Genomic DNA, 20,977 nt, shown 5'->3' with positions numbered 1-20,977 from the left:
ATAGAAGACAAACATGTATTTACATGAAATATACTTAAACAATTTTGAAACTTTGTATTAATTTCTAGAAGCAACACATCTGAATACAAATACAGAATGTTTGTTCTGTCAATTTTAATAAGAATTATTGTTTAATTGGAGGACTTCCAAATAAAAACCTATTAACACTATATAAAATTCTGTTCAACTAGTTTATTAAGTGTTTAATTACAATGTTGCTCATAATGATAATGTAATGAATTTATTAAAACAAAAGAAATTTATAATTGAAAATGAATGATGAAATCCTTTTGCTCAAATGCTGATTAAAACTTTGCATAAAACTGTAATGTTAAATTCTTGAGCTATATCTCTAGCTTTGAATTTTTCATTATGGTCATATAAATTACAATAGAGATGGTTAGTACAGTTGAGCATAAAGATATCTGTTAAAAATCGCAAGAATCTAGATGAGATTGAACCTAAATCACTCTGGCTTATTAATTACAGGTTACTCATTTCATGTAATTGTACTTATAAAATAATTTATGTAGCTTTACTTAATTTAATTAATTAATTTAAAGAATGAAATAAACTAAAAATATAAGTAATAAAAAATGGATTTTTTTACAACTAAAATTTCATAATCTGATTTCATGATTGTTATGTATTTCAACCAGTGGTGTAGCGTGGGTGTCAGTTGCCCGGGGCATAGGAAAATTTTGCCACCCCCTTATTTAGGTATCTCAATTTAAAAGACTAAAATTCAGTTTCGTCACAGAATAAGTAATGAAAAATTCTGTGTTCATTTCAATCGGTCCAAACCGTAGGTGGGACAAAAATATGAAATGAAATGGTTCAAATTTTTACAAGATATTATTATTATTTATTGTGAAATTTTGTCGTCCTCTAAAAGTTCCGCCCAGGGCGGGCCACCCCTGCCGCCCCCACTACGCTACGCCCCTGATTTCAACTCCATCAAACATTATCTGAATAAAATTTGTTATCACAACATATGAATACAAGTAAAAGTAAATTATGCAGGAAGAATAATGGCTTTTATGTAGAAAATAGAATAAAAATATTTACTATGAGCATTAAAATCAAGGAATGAAATGCTTATTGAGAAAATATCATGAGTAACAATCCATAACAGATTTGATAATTAACAGAAAGCAATTATGAATATAAATGTACAGAGTGGTCGTAAAGTTTCTTTGCATATTAGTGAAAAATAAAGTTTATTCACCATGTAAAAAATTTAAAATTTTATGGCATTTTTTTTTTACAGCTCTTTCTACCTTGCAGAGTCTTTCCCCATGCCTATCATAGATTCAACCAGGCATACAATTGAGATTGCTAAGTGCTAAGGGATGAGATTCGACAACTAGATCAAAAACCTTTGAAAATTTTGAGTCTGATCAGGGATCAAACCTAGATCCATCAGTGTACCTTTAATACCTCTGCTATTGAACTTTCATACTTTTTCTTAGAGTTCTTTTTGCAAAAATAGCCAAATGTCTGAAGTTGCACAAAAAAAAGATTAATGAAATAAAATATAATTAAAATTTATTTATGTATATGTTTGATTTCATAAAATGCAAAGTAAATGCATTAGTCTATTCTTTATAAAAATACCAGATGATGAAGATTAGTTGTCCAAAACATTCATTCATTAGAACTGAATATATGTGGATAATCCTAATACAGTAGTTGAGAGAACTCGAAAGTGATTCAATAGCAGAGCTGTGACAAACAGTTTTGGCTCTTGAGGCAAACCTTATACCTGGTACCCTAAGCACAATGTCCATCTTTGCCTCCCTTAGTTGTGCTGCTGTCCAATAGATATTTTTTTAATTTCATGATTCTGCTCAGAATTACAAATTCATGGACTATCAAAATTTATTTATAGCAAGATTTCAATAAAACACTTAGATTATATGTAGATTATTTTCCTATTAAGTATCAAATATAATGTAATTTAAATTATAATTAATATAATTATATTATATAAAACTAGAGCAGGGGTGGCCAAACCGTGGCGCATGCGCCAAACTTGGCGCATTGGACGATTACAAGTGGCGCTTTAGTCAGTTCTGAGCAACATTGCCAGATTTGGCTTCTTTGCAATTAAGAATATTACATAGAAAATTAATTTTTTATAGTCTGTCTTGGCAAGTTCATTTGTTGCACAATTCGTTGAAATCAACTTTACAGATAAAATGAGTGTTCTCTACATAGTAAATTACAGTGTATGCATGTATGTTTATTTTCGATCAGTGCATAGGCGTCTAAATGACAGTGCTCCCGTCCGGACAGTCCACGAGTCGGTTGGACTGCTACACCTGTTGACCTTTTTTTTTTTTTTTTGCTTCTACGTTTCACGATACATTCGCAATCGTGTATGCGCCACTAATGTCAAACAGGACTATTTTGTACGGGTAACTACACCACCACCGCATTTTTTATTAATTTTTTTTTCACACAACTGAATTTTGATCTTTTAAATTGAAATACCTGATTAAAGGGTGGCCGAAATTTTTCTCCGCCCCGGGCGGCTAACACCCACAGTACGCCACTGCGCATCTGAACTCGTCTATCAAAAAATTGGCGCATGGTATGCAAAAGGTTGGCCACCCCTGAACTAGAGTATAGTTCAAAATATAATTATGTATCTCTACTGATTCACAGAATAGCATCATGTGTTATCAATATTTTAGCTAATTGCGAATAATTTTTTGTATTAATTTCATAATTATGAACTTTTCACGGCTATTAAGTTATCAAGAATGATTATTGATAACGTAGAATGTTTCATTTATTTTACAAAGAATAATCAATTTAAATATTCGTAAACATGATAATAGAAATAGAAAATTAATGTATTTTCAAATTATCCTCTTATCAAGTGTTCTTGAATAATTTCAGGAAAAAAAAAATTTTAAATACAGTATGTAATTTTACAGCATTGTTATTAAAAAAACTTTCTTTAATTATTTTCTATTTTTTATTCATTAAATGACCTCCAGATGTCAGCACTTTTATTTTCAGCATGTATCGTGCAAGCTTAGTGGCAAGTTAAAGAGCTAAATGACATTGAGTTAAATCCAAGAATATAATTTTGTGTAAGCTCTTTAATAGTGTAGAAAAAATGTTTATGTTTTGGTGAAATTTATCTAAAATTTTTACACTGAACATATTTTTATTTATTTATTTAAAAATTATTATTCAAATAACTAATACTTTATCAAATTATCTTGCTTTCATTATAGAATTCAGAGGAACATATGCATTAGGGTTGCCCCAGATGTCCTGGTTTTCCAGGATTGTCTCGGATATTTCCAACTTCCATCTAGTGACAGGTTAACTTTATTCTAAAAAATGTCCCTACAATAATGTAACTTTTTCTTTTTTCCACATTTTAAACATATTTCTATCACTGGCTGAGTAAAAACACTCGTCTATTGCATGTCCCGCAAATGAAGTGTTCAGTATCTTTCAGGAAGAACTCATTTTGTCTCGGATTTTATCCCAAATATCTAGCAATCCTATATGACAATGCTAAATTTGTTCACACTTTTATATATCCATTCACTCCATTTAAACATTAATTAAAAACAATAATACAAATAATAAAACTGTTTCAAATCTTGTGTTACTCACTAATGGGCACATCAACAATAAGTTTCTTATAAGCAAATGATATGACATGTTACTGATACAACATACAAAATTTCAGAAAGTGTATCAAATATTGTGTATGCCAAAACACTCTAATAATGAGAACAAGCTTGCTATGAAAACTCCAATATAAATCCACATTATTAAACTGCCTCTCTTGGAAATGAAAATAGTATAGAAAACCCAAGCACTATTGTAGTTTACAACCATCATCAGATGCTTAGTCTTCAGTTATGCCAATAGCAACAAGAATACATTATGTGTTTCGTGTGATAAAACTCAATAAGACTATTCACTAAACAAGTTCATATCATATGACATCATCAATATGTACATGTTTCTACTAGCATAACTTGAGACTAAGTACCAAGGAGTCAATAAGAAGGAAAATTACTTGTTAACTCCTCGTGACGAATATAAAATCAAAGTGCTTGAATTTTCAGCAAAGTTTTTGTTTTCAGAATAAGCAGTTTGAATTGGAATGATAGTAAATTCAAGTAACCATGTTCAAATTTTATATTTAATACTTAATGATAGATAATATATCATTTCATTCAATTAATTATTATGCCAAAAATTTCTAATTAGAATTATGCACATTAAATTAATTAATGAATCCCAAATTTGAAAATTGATAATAAACAAATTGTTTGACAACATGAAAAATAATTGCCACAAAGAATTCAGTTGCAAAGCATTTACATTATTTTATGTTGGGCAATCTTTCCTCTATTTTTATAAATCCTGTTGCTTTAAAAAATTTCAACTTGATGCCATATTTTATTTGAGAGTCAGAAAGAAGTTTAATTTTATTATTTAATCTTTCAATTACATGCAATTAACAAATTAGGAACTAAAATGTAATAAAAAGTTTTTAATAATGAATGCTAAGATGATAATTTTATTATGATATAAATAATATTTTATTATAATTTGTGTCTTAATTTAATCATAAATGTTTTAACTTTTACGAATTAAACTGTTTTTTGTTCTTAAAAATCTAGTTTTTTATTATAATTTTAACAAATTAATGTTAATTTAAAAAAATTAATATTAATGATTATTGGTTATCTTAACATTACATTGACCTGAAACTTCCACATGTATTATATTTTATTATCTAATTTGTACTACGAAAAATATTTTATTGGAGATTAGATTTGATAATTAAATTTATCATTCTAGTTCCAAACCTTTTTAAAATTAAAAATTTTTTCTGAGCAGTCTAGACTCTCATGAATCACTCACTATAATTTCTTACATTTGTATGTTGATTATTAAATATTTCATCTATTATTTATCTTTCCTACACAGGTTTTTTAGTGCCATAGGATGGAAGGAAAAACTCTAGCATGTGGACATTAAGATGGCATTTTCTATTCATGCCATAATGAGTTCAGCAAACTCATAATGAGCAGTGAAAATGGTTGAGTAGAGAGAAATTCACTATGGTCAAGCCATCAGGAAGATTTTTTAGATTCAATCAGACGCAAATATAGATCCCTTAGAGCAACAAAATGGTGTCTTAGCATCTCTTATTCAAATTAAAATTTTTTAAATAATTTTATTAAATTATACAAAAATTATTTTTATGCAATACAGAGCTATATTGTATTGTATGTGGATAAACAACCAAAAAAACACATACTTAAAATTATAAAAATAAAAATAGAGATTGCAGTAACTAGTTATTATCTTTTGTCATGTTTTTCTCAAAAATAACAGTAATAATATATTTAAAATTTTAAATTATAATTATATAATTATTTTCTTTTAAAATAAATGAAATGCATCTAAACTAATGTAATCTTCATTCTAAAATTTATTCTAAATTGTAAAAGTAAGAACAAACATTGAATTTATTAACAACCAAAAGTTTATGTACAGTATGTATATATGCATGCATATATAAATAATTTTTTTGGGGAGACATCCTGTATAACTATTACTCAGTTTTAGGTGAATGAATTTTCTTCAAATTTGATTTTAAATATTTCTTAATAAAATTAATAATCATCATCCAATTTATTTTACAAATCAAAACAATAATTCTAAATGGTAGAAAATCAGAGATAATAAGCAAAGAATGAGTTTTTAAAGAAGTGAAATATCTCCCAAATAATCGCTGATGCTCATTAAATACAGGTATAGTCTTAATATGATAATAAGTGAATGAAAAACAAGAGCCAAAAAATGCTAACTTAATCTGAATACAAAAAATATGTACACAAAAATGTGTATGCTTTTTTATTAAAACCTGAAAACTAAATCATATTTAATGCCATTTTAACCAACCAAAACAGAATTTTAAGATTGCAGAATCAATGTTCTTTTTACTGACTATTCCTGTGTTAGAATATATAAAGTATTAACACCAAAGTTTAGAAGTATTAAAACAAAATACTAATTTATTGCATTACATGTTAGGCATCAGACCTATAATTCCCATAATAAGGCCCATATTATTGTAAAAAAAATAATTCTTCAAAATTCCAAGTAAATTGCTCAACAAATTAATTTTCTTTACAGTTTAATATTAAATTTTATTTTTAACATTTCTAGTAATATACAGAATAGTAATATATACACTTAATGATTTTAGCATAAACCTATATTACACATTTCATTGAAAGACTTTTCCGATTTATTTTATTATAACTGCTTATAATATATGGAATTTTATGAACTACGCTGCTTAACAAACTTTACTGATTAATCAAAACATTAAGAATATTACGATTTTTTCTGAATCTAACTATAACAATAAAATTATGCATTTTATAATTATAACAAACTTAATATTTTGTGATTACTAATACTAAAATGAAAGGATATGTAGAAATGCATTCTCTATTATCAAATGTAAGTATTATTAATATCAAATTCATCACGAAAATCCAATGCAAGTCTATATCTTATTTTTTAAAACAATGCATCATCATGATGCATTGTTTTAAAAAATTAACCATAAATCTTACATTTTTATTATCAAAAAAATTTTGTAGTGCAATTTTTTAATTTAAAGCTTTAATTATAAGTAGATTTTACAGATGCAAATAGAGAATTTATCACTAATAGTACATAGAAACATCAATTCCTCAGAAATTAATTATGGCATATTGCAATTCTCATTTATCAGAGGTAATTCATTTTTTATTTGAGTAGCCTATGGCCAATGTCACTTATTCTTTGTCCTAGTTATTGACTCTGGAAAGTCAAACAGAATGATTTCCTACTTCAAAACTCATTTCATTTAATTTTCTTTTCTGTTTATAAATATCACTAGTTTTAATTTTAATTTTTGAAAATAGAGAAGAACTTTGACATCTACAAGAGATACCAATAAATTAAACTTGCACCTCCTTAAATTTGAATTCGGAAAAGAATCATAAATATTTTTATTCTAGACAATATTTATTAATTAATTAAAATATTTTCATATGTAGAATCATAAGTAAAATTGTAAAATGTTATTATTGACAAGTAAACGTATAAGTTGACAAAAATTCTACCAATACATACTGAACAGCTGTAAAAAAATTAAGAATAAAATACAGTTTTAAAATATTTTATTTAATGATAAACTTATCATAAAATAGATTAAACTTTACATTCTTGTAAGAAACACATTCACTGCTAGTTGATGTGATTTTGCATCGTGACCTTCATTACAATGTGCCGATGATGCGATTTTGCATCGTCCATATGCTGGGATTTTTTGGTAAATGGTGCACACGTTATTTTTTGGATGTTATTTATTACTATCTGGAAGTATGAGAAACATTTCTGAGATATTTTATTACCTGTTTCTTAGTTTTCCAGTGAAATATTTAATTATAGTAGTTTTTCACTTATTACATTTGAATGCATAGATACAGATTTTTATTTAATTTCTAGGATTATTTTTTGTAATTTTGTATGTTTTATTTGCTTCTATAAAATATATTTCTTGTTGAGTAAATATATTTGCATTTGCTTTTTTAAGTCAATGCTATTATTCTTATCACCCAATTCAATACTGCGTGTGTCTCACTATAAAGTTATTTTAGAGTAAGTATAAACATAAGGTAAAATGTTAAATTCTACATTATAATATCAAATAAAAGTTCTTAATTTTAAACCCTATCAGTTTAAAAGTTTCTTTACAAAATTAAGATATAAAAATCTGTTAGAGCCCATAATTCTTATGAGTAACAATGTATGTATATTGTACATTTTTTTAAAATACTGAGTTAAATAATGTGTTTTGACTTCTTTACCGTATTTAAACAACAGATAAAATAAACTTTCTTAAATTAAGAAACCTTATGAGATTTTTCAAATTCAAATGCATTTATATTTTAAATTTTAATTTACAATATAACAACATCCAAAAACAAAGTGCTGAATTGTTGTTTTTATATATGGAATACCAGAACAGAGCACTCCAAACAAAAAAAATAAATTCCATAAAATCTGATAAATTCATCCACGAAACTAGATTCAAACCTATAATCTACCAAACTAGAAACAATACTTAAAATATATTCTGCTGCTAGATTGTGTGTCATATTTGAAAACATTAATGCCAAATAATATTCCTTAATTTGTTAAATTTTATTCTATTTTTGTTATTTAATAATTGATATGTTTGAATATTAACAGTTTCTTAAATATTCATTTAAATAACAAAAAGTTACTTTAATATTTTTAGATATGAATATGTATTTTACTGCTTATAACAGCAGATTTTAAAATTTCTAGAGAAAGTAATGGTTTACATATATTTAAAAATACACAAATTATTGATCCATTACTTAGTTACAAATCACAAAATTTACATCAAAAAATTTTAACTATCATAACCAATAAATACACTATATAAATATATATTTTAAGCAAAAAAAAATTTTATTGTTTTATACCTTAAACTAAGCATTAATCCTTTTGTAAGTACAAATCTGCTTTTACAATTTACTTTCATGTGAAGAAAAATTCATTTTTAAAATTAATGCTTATACTGAATAAGTGCCAAGTTGTAAAAATAGGATTCATATCTCATATTTTTAAATAAAAAAACTAGAAAAACTTTTTTTTTATATTCTAAACTCTTCTGTTTATCAAAATATCGATTATTTAAACAAATGATTATCAATTTATACAAAATTAAGTTGTCGTATGCTAAATAAATAAGCTAATTCATTATAATTTCATTTTAAAAAAACTAATATTAATGTCTTTAATGATGTTTTAAGTAATAATTTTTATAATATAACTTGTGTAAATCCAATGCCCATGCACTATATAAAGAACAAATACAGATTATTTGATATTTTTGTATCAGTTAACAGCAATGTTAATTAATAGTCTTCATTAAAAAAAGTCATTTTACATCATTATGAATGACACAAAAATCTAGAACAAAAAATTATATTAAATTACTTTCTTATAAATTGAATATTTTTAAGAAATTTATACGTTAACTTAATTACGATAATGTAATATAATGTAACTATATACAGTATATTTTGTAAAAATAAAAAAAAACAGTTCGCATATTAAGAAAGGTCAAACAAATCTGGCAAGTTTTTGAAGCATTATTATAATTCTGTGCTTATTTTACTGAAAATATTTGTACAGATATAGAATTGAAATTTAAAATATGGAAATAATTGGTTTATATATATATATATATATATATATATTTTTAATCATAACTAACTTTGGTAATGAACTGTTGTGAAATGTTATAATAAACTTAGTAATTATGATATAGACTGTAGTTATCTTATCAGTGGATTAGTCAGCGTCAGACAAAGAATTATTATTTAGAATGTTCTCACTATACAATTACACAAATCTATAAAAATTATAAATGCTTTAATTACAATAAAATTCAATATATGAATAATTAATTAAGATATACTTTATGCTTTTCCTGAAAGTTATCATTCTAATTACTTACATAAATTTATAAACATTTTTCTAAACAAAACTGATACAGATTTGCTGACAAGTTACTTATCAATAATTCTCAGGCTAAATAAATGATCAAAATCAAAAATTAAACAGTCGTTTGCATGCTTTTGATATCACGTTTAAAAAAATTTATAGAAAATAAAGTTGCTTGTTAGATTTAAAACATAGTTAAACAATTAATCTATTTAGTATTCTTTGTTATCAAAACATTGAAAATAGAATAATTAACTGTTTTATATGTTAAAACTGTAAATATTAGCCTTTGTGAAGCAATTCTAATACTTTGTATTTTATTAAAACAATGTCAATATTCATTCAATCCACTATTGACAAAACAGGCCTTCAGTATGTCACTCAGGCAGAAACTTAGAATTGGGTCAACCCATACATTGTACTACCTATACAGAATTCTACTAGAATATATTAGAATATAGAATTTCTCTTAATTCTTTACACTGAAAATCTGTTTATACATGAATACATTTCTAATATAAAAAAAAAAATAGCAATAATCAACATATAAATAATGTAATTAATTAATCTATAATTATTTCATATTTACTGGTGTGTCATATTTTATGCTTAATTATTTAAAATTCAATTATTTTTTTTTATAAGTAGAAAAATATTGGATCAAGATTAATTTGATTCACATAAAACAACTTCCATTTGAAAATAATTTTTTATATCTACAATTTAATTGATTAAAGTAGTCTAAAATCCTTCAGAAATGAATGATAGATGGCATAAAGTTTTATTTTTTATTTTTATATTTCATTTTTTTATGATCCATTTATTTTGTTTCTATTTTATATTGTTCTTTACTTTTTTATATTTTATTTTAAAATTTTTCAATTATAATTTTTCTTCTTTATTGTGATCATTTTGCATTATCCCTTCTATTATTTTTTTTAATGTTTCCTTTAGAATACTTTAATTTTTAATATATATAAAAAAAAATAAATATTTTCTATTAAACTTATATAATTTATATACTTCAGTAGACTATTAAGCTTTTATTATTTCAGTTTGCATCTTTGATTTCCTATGTGATTGGAAACCATTTTAATTCAATCATATCCAAAGATATAATCTTAAAAGAAATATGGATATATCTTTAATCAAGAAATTTTATTTTATAAATCTCCAAAATAAAGTGATATTAAAGTAAAATTGCTATTTTTTTTATTATGCAATTACAGTGGAATTTAAAATCAAATATGTAATTAATCTTATTGCAGATTAAAAATAAAGATTACATGATAAGATTAAAAAAGTTAAAATTCTGTACTGATAAAATTTTTTTTCTTCCTTTTTTTTAAATTTTAATCCTGCAAAAATTAAAAGAACCTTTTCTTTTTCATGCCCATTGTGGCTTGGTATAAAATCACTCACCATCCACTCTGCCCATTGGTTGATTAGGCATTTTGCACCCATTGGCCAACGTGGAAAATGAATAGCAATGGATGGGGCTTGATATATCTGGATCAAACCATCTGTGAAAATTTTTGAGGATCTGAGCCAACTCAAACTGGATTCTTCAGAATGACAGACTGAGCACCTTCACTATCTCAAGCATCTGGTCAGCTGATAAAGACCAAAAATTTGTTAATTAAAATAATAAAGGATTAATGAGGGATAATGCCTGGATATAAATTTTAGTCAAATCACAGATGAAAATTTCTGAAGATTCAATCCAAACTCAGATCCTTCAGTATGGCTGGTTGACACTTTTGCCATCTTTGCCATCCATATGTCAACTGATAAAGTTAAAATCCAACTTTATTACTTTTATTGATAAATGTTAGCTTAAAAAAGGAATTAAGATATGAATAAAATATATTTAAACCTAATTTTCCTTTTGATATAAAATAATTAAAATAATATTGGAATCATTAGTAGCTTTATTATTAAAGTATAAAACTGTATGTAATATTTTCTAAAACTTATTTGCAAAGAGCAAACTCTAATTTAAATGAAGAGAGCTAAAAACAAATACAATAGAACCTCGATTATCCAAAGTAATATAAACTGATGCTACCTTGGATAAAACAGGCAGCCATAGCCAATTCGGATTGGAAATTACAAATTTAAGAGATTTACATGGCATACCACTTTTAAGTCTCTTTTTATACCTTAATGCATTTAATCATATATAAGAATAACAATTTTTACATCATTTATTATACAGCTAATACAGCTTATTGTTAAAACTATTGTATGTATTATTGTTCTCACATTTTAAAGTCAATGGTTTGTCTCATATTGAAGTTAAATGATAAAAGATAATAGAAAAAATCATTTTGTAAAGGAGAGAGACTGACAAATCCAGATCAAATAACCCATAAAAACTTTTGAGGCTAGTGTCGTTTGGATGGCTGAATCAGTAATCATTTTTGGCCACATGTTTTCAGTATTCACACTTTTTAGAATTGTCCTCTAATTATGGAAATGGCTATATACAATATATATAATTTCTATTGGTAAAAAGATAAGTAAAACAAACCAAAGTGAAAAAGCATATAAATGACAAACCAACTTTTGTTTTAAAAACTTGATATTTTAAATCGAAACTATTGAATTGTTGTTTGTACTAATTATTTNTTATGGAAATGGCTATATACAATATATATATATGTATAAAAAATTTTATATGATACTAAATCTTATATTAAGCAACTCACAGAATAAGTTATATTCATTTTGAGACAAGATAAATCAATTATTAAAATCAGGAAATACTGCTGTCATAAATCTTTCCAAAAACAATTATAAACAGCAATTGATCAGTAATCAATGTAATAAAATCATAATAAATGAAATTTTTTGACTTATTTATGAAGCCTTCTTCAGATTTATCTGCTGAAAGTAGAATAAAATCATCTCCATTCATTGAAATTAATTTTTTCTTCTTTAAAGATTCCTTGAATTTATTCTAAACATATAAATTACATAATTCAGTTAATATAAATTATTATAAACATGACTGTTTAACATAGTTAACATATCCTATATTAAATCTTATCTAAAATTCACATCAAGATCATCTATCTAATCTAGAAATATGGTCTAAATATCTTAAGGAGAGTTATCTGCATAAATTATACATGATATAATTATTTCTAAGGAATTTAAAACACTCAAATTTATGAGATGCAAAATTAGTTGTATTTAAAAACTTCTTTTAATGCAAAATATATATAAATAATAATCTTATCTTACATATATGAAGATTAATATTTCATATCTCATTCTTCCATATTTTATTTCTTAAGGATCAAAACAGAGTCTGGCAATTTCACAAATAAAAGTTTCAAGTATTATATGATATAGTAGTATATAATATGTTCCTTTCAGAAGTTTCAATGTTACATGAAATTATGCAAGAGAAATAGTAACAGAATAATCCAAAAAAATGACATTTTTTTTAGTTTAATGTCAACATTTCTTGTATAGTAGAAATGATAACTGCAATGGCTTATCTATAAATAATTGTTTTATATATAATATAGTTTCAAATTATTAACTATTTAATATAAATGTCATAGTTATACTAATGAATCTTTAAAATATACAGTTCGTAGTTTTAAATACTGAAAGTTTAGAACTGAAGATAGGCTAATTTTAAATAAGAAATACAAAATGTTTAAGAATTTTAAAAATAAATTGATTTACTATACGTTGCATAAGAATGAATGCCTTAGATGATGATTGAAACTATATATAATAGCAATTATTTCTGTATAATTTATAATACTTCATTTCTGTAGCATTTTACATATACTCGTAGTTTTAAAAACTTTTGATAAAAAATTTAAAATGAATATAAACAAACTATAATTTTAAAAAAAATCTTTAAAAAATGATAAACAGGAAGAAATAATGTTTAATTGTTTTAATCTAATTATCAATTAATGAAATACTACAATTCAATTCATATTATGAGACATGCTTGAGTTGATCTAATCACATACATTTATATAAAAAAACAAATCATAAATGGACTGAAATTATAAATTTGCAATTAATGTATACATTAAGTTTGTTTTTGCAAATATCAAAGTTATGATTTTATAATAAAGATTATATATAAAATTCCTTGCATTTCTTTTGTTCTCTGAAATAAAGTTTTATTATAGTACTCTTAATGCATTTATATTTCTTTAAAACTTTTTTTTTTTATAAAATTATTCTGAAAAAAATGTTTTTTCAGTAAATAACTCATAAGAACTTTTCATCATCTAATACTGGAATGTGGCTTTTGCAGCATTCCAATATACTGTAAAGGCTGTTTTCATATTCAAATAATGACATTTACAGTGAAATATTTTTAATTTATACGAATTTCATGTTTTATCTGTTCAGTCAAATGAATTTATTCTGAATACGTGAGTTACTTTTTCACTTAAAAGTATAAAATTAATATAATTTGTTTTCAAGTGGATACTGAAATGAAACCTCCAATGAAAATATTTTAGTATCATGATAAAACTTNATATTTTTATTCTAGACAATATTTATTAATTAATTAAAATATTTTCATATGTAGAATCATAAGTAAAATTGTAAAATGTTATTATTGACAAGTAAACGTATAAGTTGACAAAAATTCTACCAATACATACTGAACAGCTGTAAAAAAATTAAGAATAAAATACAGTTTTAAAATATTTTATTTAATGATAAACTTATCATAAAATAGATTAAACTTTACATTCTTGTAAGAAACACATTCACTGCTAGTTGATGTGATTTTGCATCGTGACCTTCATTACAATGTGCCGATGATGCGATTTTGCATCGTCCATATGCTGGGATTTTTTGGTAAATGGTGCACACGTTATTTTTTGGATGTTATTTATTACTATCTGGAAGTATGAGAAACATTTCTGAGATATTTTATTACCTGTTTCTTAGTTTTCCAGTGAAATATTTAATTATAGTAGTTTTTCACTTATTACATTTGAATGCATAGATACAGATTTTTATTTAATTTCTAGGATTATTTTTTGTAATTTTGTATGTTTTATTTGCTTCTATAAAATATATTTCTTGTTGAGTAAATATATTTGCATTTGCTTTTTTAAGTCAATGCTATTATTCTTATCACCCAATTCAATACTGCGTGTGTCTCACTATAAAGTTATTTTAGAGTAAGTATAAACATAAGGTAAAATGTTAAATTCTACATTATAATATCAAATAAAAGTTCTTAATTTTAAACCCTATCAGTTTAAAAGTTTCTTTACAAAATTAAGATATAAAAATCTGTTAGAGCCCATAATTCTTATGAGTAACAATGTATGTATATTGTACATTTTTTTAAAATACTGAGTTAAATAATGTGTTTTGACTTCTTTACCGTATTTAAACAACAGATAAAATAAACTTTCTTAAATTAAGAAACCTTATGAGATTTTTCAAATTCAAATGCATTTATATTTCTTTAAAACTTTTTTTTTTTATAAAATTATTCTGAAAAAAATGTTTTTTCAGTAAATAACTCATAAGAACTTTTCATCATCTAATACTGGAATGTGGCTTTTGCAGCATTCCAATATACTGTAAAGGCTGTTTTCATATTCAAATAATGACATTTACAGTGAAATATTTTTAATTTATACGAATTTCATGTTTTATCTGTTCAGTCAAATGAATTTATTCTGAATACGTGAGTTACTTTTTCACTTAAAAGTATAAAATTAATATAATTTGTTTTCAAGTGGATACTGAAATGAAACCTCCAATGAAAATATTTTAGTATCATGATAAAACTTTGTTGAAATTTTGTGCCTTCAAACACCATTATTTAGATTTTCAAAAATACTACTTGTGTTTTGTTCTGTTGGAATAGCTATGAAGTATGTTTCCTATTCTTACCTGAAAATTCTCCAAGTTATAAATAACATGGCATTCCAACATTTTTTAATGTAACTGAAAGGTATGGTTCATAATCCTTATAGATTATGAATCATATTCCTGAATAGCAAATATTACTATAGTGAATCACGATTAATTGTGATTCACTATAGTAATCATTAATCACGAATCTTTCTAATATCACGATTAATCACGAATCTTTCTAATATCACGATTAATCACGAATCTTTCTAATATTTATCAGTGTAACTAGACTTCATAGAACCTTTCAATGTGAGGGCTTAGGTGGTACAAAAACCCTGCACTGCTTGAATGTTTTTAAAAATTATATTAATATTTTAAAATTTACATATATTTTTATCAACAAAAGACATTAATTGATGTGTTTTTTATTCTTTATAAAAAAAAGACTTGAAAAATTTATGATTAATCATTTTTTCATGTTTTTATCCCATGATAGTGTACAATCCATAGTGTGTTCCTGTAACAGAAAAAAAAGCTGGCAATGTTGTTGTTGGACTTTTTCAGCGATCTTTGTTTTCATCTCACCATTACCTTCATATGTCTTCAGATTGGTTTGGGAAATATTAAGAGAGTTGGGACTATATATCCTAAACCAATGATATGATTTTACTATAAATTTCTATAAATATTTTTCCCTTATATACAAGTCTCCCTGCAAAAATTTCATGTATTTTTGACAGAAGGCACAGGAATTATTAAACTGTTACTGTATGTGTGTGGTGCATCTGCACAGTAACATCTGTATATACAGAAAAAACCCCAACTTCTTTTTGTCTTCTCAACATTTCAAGGTTTCAAGTCTAAAAGTGTAAAAATCTTGAGGGAGTCATTTTTTGATCAGTTGCCATATTTTTCCTTTTATATAACAGTCAGGAAAATAAACCTCTGAATAACCTGCCGCACTGTATATCCTGTGCCTGTGGGAGAATCTGTTGTTCCATAGGTGTGAATTTGTAATCACACTTTAAAATCAGTATATAATCTCTCTTTGCATAATTCACATACTCTCTTTTAAATCATCTTTTAAATAGCTAAATTACAGGTTATTTGCACAAAATATGATACATTTTTCTTAGAATGATTAGACTCCCAAAATATTTTTTACAGAGGGCCTTTAAATTATAGTTACTCTATTCGAGGAAGGTCAGAAGATAGAAGAAAGATCATTCAGTAAGTTGAAATTAATTAAAAGTTATATGCAAAACAGTATAAAACAAAGAATGAAAGACGTTTCTATGCTAGCTATTGAAAATGTAACAGCTCAGACAGAGCTAGATAAAATAGTATCTAATTTTGTTCACTGAAAGGTTAAACTGAAACTTGGTTGTATTTTATCGTTTTTTATTAGCTTTTTGTTTAATGTTATTGTAATAAAGTCTGAAAACAATAATAAATATATTCATCAATTTATTATTGTAAAAATTATTATTGGTCTAGTTCTATATTGATATCATTTTACCTTTATTAATTTATTATTATTTTTTAACTCAAATTGTTTGAATTGTAGAAATTTTTGGGAAATTTATTACTGTTTTGGAGAATATTGTGTGTAATATTCTCAAAAAATGATAAATAATTTATAAATAAGGATATAAAGAGAGCTTATAAAGTCAAACTAAACTGCGATTAAAAGATTTTGCAGGGGGTGTCAAAATTATAGTTATACCACTGCTATGTGAGCTGGACACTAATTGTTTTATGATAATTTATATAAAATTTGGCCAACCAAAACATTTTTATTTTCATTAGTTTGGATTATATTGACATCAATTTTGAAAGATGAATTATCCTGAAGAATGACAATAATTCAGATAAAAAAATAACATAAAAAAAGCTCTGTTTTTTGTATTATTTTCCACTTCATTAAAAAATTAATTCATTATTTTATGTTAATTTTTGATAAAGAAGGTTATTTCTTTATGGAAATTTAATATATATAGCTTCAGTTATGATTGATAATTCTAAATATAGAAGTAAATCTCAACTAAAGATAAGTATAACTGACGACTATACAAAAATATATTATTATTAAAAAGCAAAAATCTTAATAGATTTCTATTTCTTATACAAATTAAAAAATTTTATAACACCACATTTCAAGCATTGAAAATTTGGTTATATTAATAATAATTTCTATTCAATGAGTTAAAGATGACCTTTAATATAGAAAAATATTTGTCTGCAAATAAAATTGTTTTACTGATAAGAGACAGGTATTTGATATTTATCTTAAAAACCAGTTTGAAATAACAGAAAATTTATCATGTCTCAGTTAAGAAAATATAATTTCATTTATAAGACAATGTCTGGAATGAATTTCTTTGAGTATTAGAACTAATGTAAATGATACTTCCAAGTAATAACACAATAAAAATGAGATTATGGGATTTAAGCTGTTATTCTTTATAGAAATACAACAGTTCTCTTATCAGTTTGCAATCAGTAGAAACTAGTTGGATGTGATTTGAAAATCAAGAATATGATCAATCATATATTAACAATATCTTTATTGCAAACAACAATGAAATATTTTATGCTTCATATAATGAGACATTTCTACTATGTTATTTATTAGAATTTTTCTAATATAGATACTAGTTTTCTTGTGTCTTAATATAAGTTTCCATATACAATGATTATTGATACCAGGAGCTTGCTAATTTAATGATGCCATAAAGTATATCCACTGCATACTTTCACTGGTGTGATGATTATTGGCATAGTTAAGTAGCATCACCTAAACTTGCATGTTTCCACATTCAAATAAACTGACACAAATCGATTGACACCAATAATCATTGCATGTGGAGGAAGCAAGGAGGAGTAATAATCATCTATTAGTATGAAACAGACTACTTGACGAGATATATATTATGATGCATGTGCACATATGACATCAGACATATTAACACGCATGCATAAGTAAGAAAGTGTTCACAAATATCTTCAAGTGAATGACATTTACATACTGTCTATCATATTCTATAGCTTATAGTGATTACATACATAGAGGCTTCATCTTATGTATGGAGATTTTTTAATCATGTATGTGTTGATAAAAGCACAATATAAATGGTTGAGTCAGTACTGTTAATAAAATGTTAATAATTAAATATTATAGTGGAGATATCTTTCTCAGTATTTTAGCAAAAATTATTATTATTGAAAATTTTCATGAAAAATAATTTTCATATTTTCAAAAGTTATTAAGTAAAATCTTTTAAAATTTATTTTCAAAAATATTTTTACATTTTTCAAGTATTCTGTACTTGATGTGTTAGATATAATACAATAAATATAGTTTGTATGTCTTAAATTTTTTTATTTTAGGAACTATTCTATAATTAATTTTTTTTAATTTTTAATGACCAAAAGAAGGAATCATCATTCTCAGAATAGTTTCTTCAGTACCAATAGTTCTTGGAGGAAGACTTTCTTACCTATTCCTATTTTTAGAAAATAGTTTTAATAGAGAGGTTGCGGCCAACGTTTTCATTGCAAAACGTGTACGTCAGACGTTCAGCGCCGCCTTCCTGTAAACCTAGAAGTTTGACAATGGCATTTGGAACGTCAGTGGAACCATGCTCGACGTATCAAACGCCATTGTCAAACTTCTAGGCTTACAGGAAGGCAGCGCTGAACGTCCGACGTACACATTTTTGCGATGAAAATGTCGCCCGCAACCTCTCTATCAAAACTGTATCCTCCTGATCTAGCAATGAGCACTCGAAATAGTCATCCTGAATGTGCTATTAGTATGAGCTTTATCTCACCTCTATAGGGTTCAGATGTTAATAAGGAATTATACAATGAAGACATTTTAATAGATTATTATTCTAGTCAAAAAATACAACATAGTTATATTTAATTCTCAGAAAAATATATTGATTAATAATGAAGAATGGGTCCATTTTGGAAGTATAAATATTCTTGATATTGATTTGAATCGAGAAATGTAAGCACATTTCTGCTTTACTTTAATTAATTTATTAGAAGTTTTATAAGTGTAAATGAGAAATTAGAAAATTTACATATAAATGACATAGTGAAAATTGAAATTAACTATTAGATAAATTTCTATTCATTAATATAGTTAAAAATGCTATTTAACACCTTACGTTAATTTTAAAATACTTTTACTGTTTTACATGAATTTAGATGTATCATTTAGAGAGATGAATGAAAACTTTAATAATCTCTTTAAAATTAATTCTTTACAGACTATTTAAAGAATAAAAACAAACATTTATCCGAACACAAATTCATATTACAGTAGTTGATTATATTTAATATAAACAAAAAAATATTTTAAATATTAAACTTTTTATTTTTCATTAAAATAAAAATTATAACTATTATATTTTATAGATTATATATTTATTGTATGCTTATTTTTGTATATAAAAATATTTGATAATTAAATAACCTACTTCTTTCAGTTACAAAAATAGTGGCACAATTTACACAATATATAAATAGAGTTACACTTCAGAGCTTTTCCAAGTCTGAAGATTTTTACTTACAAATTTTAGTAGTTACAAATTTTTGAACTAATATTAATTCAAAAATTCTAATAATTTAAGAAAATACTGATTTATTTTATACTTAAATATATTTCANTTTACAAGTACTTAGCTCATCTTCATAAGTAAAAGAATACTTCAGATATGAAATAATACATTTGAAGTATTCCTCTATTCCTGAAAATTACCCAAGAAAAGCTTGAAAGTGCCGTAATAAGAAAAAGTTTATAATATGTTAAATGTGATGTGAAATTATTTAACAAAGCAGAATAAAAATATATTTATTCAACATCTATGCTTCAACATACATACATTTTCATTAAAGGTAAATATAATTTATCTAATACATACTCACAAAAGTTCACCATCCTTGCAATAATGTATTCATATCATTTATATGTGATATAAAAATAAATAATTTTCATACTGGACTCAATTAAAATTTATTGTATAGTCTATTCAGAGAGATGGCAAAGATCGTTAATATTCTTTAAAGAATTTAAATTTGAAAGTTTAAATATTTTTAATTTAAAATGTAATACTTTATTTAAGACTTTTGTTGTTTAGATACATTTATCAAATTCATTTAAAAGAAAAATTATACTTTATTGCAAAACACTTTTAAATATTTAAATCCAAATGCTTTCAAAGCCTCCTTGACTCATCTTCAAAGGGTCAGAAAGGCTCCTTTTTTTTAGAAGCAATTAATTTTCTAAAGAAACAAATTAGTAATTAAACCACTAAAGATAAACCAGAATGGCCCAAAAGTATTTTTATTTTAATTATTTAAACATTATTCCAGTAAAGTGTTGTTCTTGTATAGTTTAAGTTTGAATTAGTTATGTAAGTTTTGTATAGAGTGAATTTTAGATATGTGAGCTAGCTACAAAATATTCTATAACATAGTTGTTGATTCAATAAGTGTTTATATT

The 20,977-nt window shown here is 24.8% G+C and overlaps 1 protein-coding gene across 4 annotated transcripts in view; it reads right to left on the bottom strand.

Moving 5' to 3' along the window:
- LOC111632109 overlaps nucleotides 1–20,977 on the bottom strand; it is a 56,431-nt gene that overhangs the window by 3,888 nt on the left and 31,566 nt on the right. The gene's annotated exons all lie outside the window — the stretch shown is intronic.

This window comes from Centruroides sculpturatus, unplaced genomic scaffold, assembly GCF_000671375.1.
Source record: "Centruroides sculpturatus isolate CEXI.00-Female unplaced genomic scaffold, Cexi_2.0 scaffold849, whole genome shotgun sequence".
Classification (NCBI taxonomy): domain Eukaryota; kingdom Metazoa; phylum Arthropoda; class Arachnida; order Scorpiones; family Buthidae; genus Centruroides; species Centruroides sculpturatus.
This window is presented reverse-complemented; position numbering and strand designations above follow the sequence as displayed.